This window comes from Lepidochelys olivacea, assembly GCF_965140295.1.
Source record: "Lepidochelys olivacea isolate rLepOli2 genome assembly, chromosome: 7".
Classification (NCBI taxonomy): domain Eukaryota; kingdom Metazoa; phylum Chordata; order Testudines; family Cheloniidae; genus Lepidochelys; species Lepidochelys olivacea.
Genome location: NC_140417.1, coordinates 947,100 through 953,626, shown reverse-complemented (window position 1 = coordinate 953,626; position 6,527 = coordinate 947,100).

Below are 6,527 nucleotides of genomic sequence, written 5' to 3'. Positions count from 1 at the left end.
TGAGCTTCCGCAAGGAGGGATCTTTCCTCAACTCGGCCTGGAACTCAGCAGCTGGGGCAGGGACGGGGCCCGGTTCCCTCTCGCTGGCCAGGTCTGAGGCCTCCGCCTCTCTAAGCCGTGCCCCTCGGCCCTCCCTCCCCACCAGGGTAGGGTCCTGCGCCTCTGGTGTGATACCCTCCCCGAGGTCAGGGCGCAGTGCCCCTCGCCGGCTCTGGCTACGCGTCACAACCAGGGCGGCCTGGGGCTTGCTTGGCCAGTCCTCTAGGTCTCCCCCCATCAAAACTTCAGTGGGCAAATGGTGGTGTACCCCCACATCCTTGGGGCCCTCCTTGGCCCCCCATTTCAGGTGTACCCTTGCCACGGGCACCTTAAATGGGGTCCCGCCCACCCCTGTCAGGGTCAGATAGGTGTTGGGCACCACCCGATCTGGGGCCACCACCTCGGGCCGGGCCAGCGTCACCTCCGCGCCCGTATCCCAGTATCCATTGACCTTCCTCCCATCCACCTCCAGGGGAACAAGGCACTCTCTCCGGAGAGACAGCCCCGCGCCCACCCTGTAAACTGAGCACCCTGAGTCCAGAGCCTCCAGCCCTCGGGTGGAGCTGGCCTGGGGTACTCTTCCCTCCGGGGCAGGTGGTAAACTGGTAGGCCCCCTTTCCTGGGCCGTCTGCCCCTCGTCCAGCTGGGTCCCTACCCAGTTAACCCTGGGTAGGTTGGGTCTGCTCAGTCTGTCCCTGAGCCCGGGGCACTGGGACCGTACGTGGCCTCTCTGGCCACAGTGATAGCAGCTCAGGTCACGTTGGTCCCCTCGAGCAGGTCGGAGGGGCCCGACGCCAGGCGTTCCCCTTGGGAGGGGGTTCTCCCTATTTCCCCGCTGGGAGGCCCCCTGGTGACTCTCTCTCTGCATCGGGGGGGGCCTGTTCTTTTGGGACTCCCCCCGGCTACCCCCTGACCGACTGTTCACAAACTCGTCGGCCAGCTGCCCTGCGTGCTGGGGGTTCTCGAGCTTTTTGTCCACCAGCCACAGCCTCAGGTCGGAAGGGCACTGATCATACAGTTGCTCCAGTACGATTAGGTCAAGCAGGTCCTCTTTAGCTCGGGCCCCAGCTGTCCACTTGCGGGCATACCCCTGCATCCGGTTGGCCAGTTGTAGGTAGGTGACCTCAGGCGTTTTACGCTGACTCCGGAACCTTCTCCGGTACATCTCGGGGGTCAGCCCAAACTCGCGGAGCAGGGCCTGTTTGAACAGTTCATAGTCCCCTGCCTCCGGCCCTGTCATCCGGCTGTACACCTCCATGGCTTTGGGGTCCAGTAAGGGGGTGAGGAACTGGAGCCTGTCTGCAGGGTCAACCCTGTGCAGCTCACAGGCATTCTCAAAGGCCGTCAGGAAGCTATCTATGTCCTCCCCCTCCTTCCGCTGGGCCAGGAAGCACTTATCAAAGTTCCTTGCCGTCCTGGGTCCCCCCGCACTCACCGCAGCCGGGGCCCCACTGCTCCTCAGCCTGGCCAGCTCCAGTTCATGCTGCCTTTGTTTCTCCTTCTCCTGACGCTCCCTCTCCTTCTCCTGACGCTCCCTCTCCTTCTCCTCCTGCTCATGTTGACGTTGTTTCTCCTTCTCCTCCTGCTCATGTTGACGTTGTTTCTCCTCATGTTGACGTTGTTTTTCATGATCCTCCAGCTCCCTCATTTTCATCTCCCTCTCCCATTCCAGCCGCCTCCGCTCCAGGGATGGGGAGCTCCGCCGGGAGGATCCCCTGCTGGCTGCTGGGGTCAGGGTGCCCTCGGTATTCACTGGGCTTCCCCCAACCCCTCCCCCGGACATAGGTAGGAAGGGTCTCGGGATGTCCTCAGCAGCAGTCTGACCCCTCCCAGCCCGGTCAGGCCCCAGGGTCCACGCTGCGTCCCCCGGGCAGCTTCCCTCAGGGACAGGGATCGGGTCATCCAAGCGATCCCTCTCCTCCAGCTGGGCAATCAGCTGTTCCTTGGTGGACCTCCCGATGCGCAGCCCCCTCTGCCTGCACAGCTCCACCAGGTCGCTCTTAAGGCGTTTAGCGTACATCTCCCTGCTGGCCACTCGCAGGCCGGGCAGCTTCCCACGGTTTCCAGGAAAAGCCCCTCGTGTGCCAGTCCTTCTTGAGGTCACCGACTCTTTGCCAGGGTCGAGCTGCAGACTCCTCCGCCCCTGGGACCGCTCGCTGCAATCCCCTGGGGGACCCTGTTACTGCAAAAGTCTTTCTCTCTGGTCACACATTCCCAGGGGTTAACCGCCCCCCGAAACCGTCTCTCTCTGAATCTTCAGCACGCCTGGTCCCCGTCAATTCCCCTTCGTTTTACTGCTCCCCAGTCACTTACTGCAGGAAGCGCCGTTCACGGGGTGCAGTAGATCCCACCGCTGACACCAGTTGTCACGGAGTGTGGGGGAGTCCAGGCCCTGCACCCCTCTTCCTGGGATCCACTGAGACTCTCAGCCAGCCAGTAAAACAGAAGGTTTATTGGACAACAGGAACAGTCCCAAACAGAGCTTGTGGGTACAACCAGGACCCCTCAATCACGTCCTTCTGGGGGAGCAGGGAGCTTAGACCCCAGCCCTGGGGTTCCCTGTGTTCCTCCACCCAGCCCCATACTGAAACTAAACCCACCCCGCAGGTTCCCTGCTGCAGCCTCTGTTCACATTCCTGGGCAGAGGTGTCACCTCCCCCTCCCCCTCCTGGCTCAGGTGACAGGCTCTCAGGTCTCCCATCCCCAGGGCACATTCCCAGGTCAACACTCCCCCCTCCCTGCTGAGTCACATCGTCACAGCGTGAAACTGGAAGGGCCTGGTGTAACTCCTACCAAGGAATGGGAGAGATGCTGGGGCATCCATGGGAATGTTGGTGGCTTCGAACTTCCCCAGGTCACCAGCTAAAGTGACCCCGCTCAGTTCGATCTCGAAGGGGGGAGAGATGTCATGAAGTGGGACTGTTCTTAATGTTTACTCTGAATAGTGTGGGGGTGCCTCAGTTTCCCCTATGCAGTTCTTAAGTATCTAGGGGGTGGGGTAGGGGTGTATGATCATTGCAGAGCCCTAGAGGGCAGGTGTGTGCAGGGGTCTGGACACAGAGAATGGCCGACACTCTGTCTCTCGGCAGCTGATGGCCTGGGCCCTTCCCCCCTGCAAGGTGAGAGCTAAAGGGTTGGAGAACAAAGGAATCCGGTGACCTCCTGGCCTGGGACAGGGACAAAGCCCAGAGGAGGAGGGGCTGGAGGGAGTTTCAGTTTGGGGCTGGCCGGGACATGGAGTGAAGGGCAGACGTGGTTGTCTGGCTCACTGCCCCCCAAAATGGACCCAGCTGAGGGGTCCTGTTCTCTGCACCTACAAGCTCTGTGTTAGACCATGTTCCTGTCATCTAATAAACCCCTGTTTTACTGGCTGGCTGAGAGTCCCGTCTGACTGCGGAGTTGCGGGGCAGGACCCCCTGGCTGCCCCAGGACCCCGCCTGAGCGGACTCGCTGTGGGAAGCGCACGGAGGGGCAGAGGAGGCTGAATGCTCCAAGGTCAGACCCAGGAAGGTGGAAGCCGGGTGAGCTGTGTGTCCTGCAGACAGGCTGCTCACAGAGAGGAGACTTCCCCAGAGTCCTGCCTGGCTTCATGGGGAGCAGTTCCCGAGCATCGCCCGGGGACGCCGTGACAACCTGCAAGCACCTGGACAGAGGGGGCCGCACCCCCCCCACGCCCGCATCCCCCCTGGGCACCGTTCCAGCGCCCACGTCCCCCCCGTGCCCCGTCCCATCCCAGCGCCCGCGTCCCCCCTGCGCCCCGTCCCATCCTCGGCGCCCGCGTCCCCCCCGCGCCCCGTCCCATCCTCGGCGCCCGCGTCCCCCCCCGGGCCCCGTCCCATCCCCGGCGCCCGCGTCCCCCCCCGGGCCCCGTCCCATCCCCGGCGCCCGCGTCCCCCCCCGGGCCCCGTCCCATCCCCGGCGCCCGCGTCCCCCCCCGGGCCCCGTCCCATCCCCGGCGCCCGCGTCCCCCCCCGGGCCCCGTCCCATCCCCGGCGCCCGCGTCCCCCCCCGGGCCCCGTCCCATCCCCGGCGCCCGCGTCCCCCCCGCGCCCCGTCCCATCCCCGGCGCCCGCGTCCTCCCCGGGCCCCGTCCCATCCTCGGCGCCCGCGTCCCGCCCGGGCCCCGTCCCATCCCAGCGCCCGCGTCCCCCCCGCGCCCCGTCCCATCCCCGGCGCCCGCGTCCCCCCCGCGCCCCGTCCCATCCCCGGCGCCCGCGTCCCCCCCGCGCCCCGTCCCATTCTCAGTGCCCGCGTCCCCCCCGCGCCCCGTCCCATCCCCGCATCCCCCCCGGGCCCCGTCCCATCCCAGCGCCCGCGTCCCCCCCAGGCCCCGTCCCATCCTCGACGCCCGCGTCCTCCCCGGGCCCCGTCCCATCCCAGCGCCCGAGTTCCCCCTGGGCCCCGTCCCATCCCAATGCCCGCGTCCTCCCGCGGGCCCTGTCCCATCCTCAGTGCCCGCGTCCCCCCATGGCCCCGTCCCATCCTCAGCGCCCGCGTCCCCCCATGGCCGCGTCCCATCCTCAGTGCCCGCGTCCCCCCCGGACTCCGTCCCATCCTCAGCGCCCGCGTGCCCCCCGGACCCCGTCCCATCCCAGCGCCCGCGTTCCCCCCCCCGGGCCCCGTCCCAGCGCCCACGTCTCCCCCGCGCCCCATCCCATCCCAGCGCCCGCGTCCCCCCCGCGCCCCGTCCCATCCCAGCGCCCGCGTCCCCCCCGCGCCCCGTCCCATCCCAGCGCCCGCGTCCCCCCCGCGCCCCGTCCCATCCTCAGCGCCCGCGTCCCCCCCGCGCCCCATCCCATCCCAGCGCCCGCGTCCCCCCCCGCGCCCCATCCCATCCTCAGTGCCCACATCCTCCCCGCGCCCCGTCCCATCCCAGCGCCCGCATCCCCCCCCCGGGCCCCGTCCCATCCCAGCGCCCGCGTCCCCCCCGGGCCCCGTCCCATCCCAGCGCCCGCGTCCTCCCGCGGGCCCTGTCCCATCCCAATGCCCGCATCCCCCCATGGCCCCGTCCCATCCTCAGTGCCCATGTCCCCCTGGGCCCCGTCCCATCCTCAGTGCCCGTGCAGTGCCCGCGACCCCCTTGGCCCCGTCCCATCCTCAGTGCCCGCATCCCCCCATGGACCCCCATGGCCCCGTCCCATCCTCAGTGCCCCCCCCGGGCCCCATCCCATCCTCAGTGCCCGCGTCCCCCCCGCGCCCCGTCCCATCCTCAGCGCCCGCGTGCCCCCCGGACCCCGTCCCATCCCAGCGCCCGCGTCCTCCCCGCACCCTGTCCCATCCCAGCGACCGCGTGCCCCCCGTGCCCCGTCCCATCCCAGCGACCGCGTGCCCCCCGTGCCCCGTCCCATCCCAGCGCCCACGTCCTCCCCGCACCCCGTCCCATCCCAGCACCCGCGTTCCCCCCCCGGGCCCCGTCCCAGCGCCCACGTCCCCCCCGCTCCCCGTCCCATCCTCAGCGCCCGCGCCCCGTCCCATCCTCAGCGCCCGCGTTCCCCCCCCCGGGCCCCGTCCCATCCTCAGCGCCCGTGTCCCCCCCCCGGGCCCCGTCCCATCCTCAGCGCCCGCGTCCCCCCCGCGCCCCGTCCCATCCTCAGCGCCCGCGTCCCCCCAGGGCTACGTCCCATCCTCAGCGCCCACATTCCCCCCCCCGCGCCCCGTCCCATCCCAGCGCCCGCGTTCCCCCCCCCGGGCCCCGTCCCAGCGCCCACGTCCGCCCCGCGCCCCATCCCATCCCAGCGCCCGCGTCCCCCCCAGGCCCCGTCCCAGCACCCGCATTCCCACGGCTGCCCCGGCCTGGCCAAGCTCAGGAGCGGCCAAGGGCATAGGAGCAGTGGGCAGGTCGTGGTCAATGCCCACTCAGAGCCCACGAGGCAGTGGCTGGCTTTGGAGCTGAGGGAAGGACACAAGCTCCAGGCAGTCTCCCTACGGGGACAGCCCCTGCCCTGGAGGAGGCAGGCAGGCAAGCTGGCAGGACGGGGGGAAGGCGACTCAGGCCAGAGCCCCCACACAGCTGGGTATTGCTGAGCCTGCGGCAGACCCTGACCCAGGTCAGCAGTGGGGGACTGTCAGCAACATGCCCAGGGTGCACCATGATGGGGAGAAGGGGGGAGGTGTCCATCAATGCCAGAGCTCGCAGGAGGCAGGGGGCTCGGGGCCATCCAGCCGGAGCCCACACGCTCCTTGCGGGAAGCCATGCTCCCCTGAGGACACCTACACAGGAGACCAGGGCATGGGGCGGGTGCACAAGTGGCCCAATGTCCCTCCCAGGATGGGCAGTGCCCAGCCCCAAATACAGGGATGGTCAGGGGCTCATTCTGCCCAAGTCAGCCAGGGACTGGAGGCGAACGAGTCCTCGGGTGCCATTCAGCCTCACCCCAAATCCCAGCCTCTTGGAGCAGCAGCACCAGCTGCCTGGGCACCCAGCCCGGCAGGACACCTCCTGTGGGCTGCAGGGCTTGGTCCAGCTCGGGCAAGGCCAGGAGCTCCAC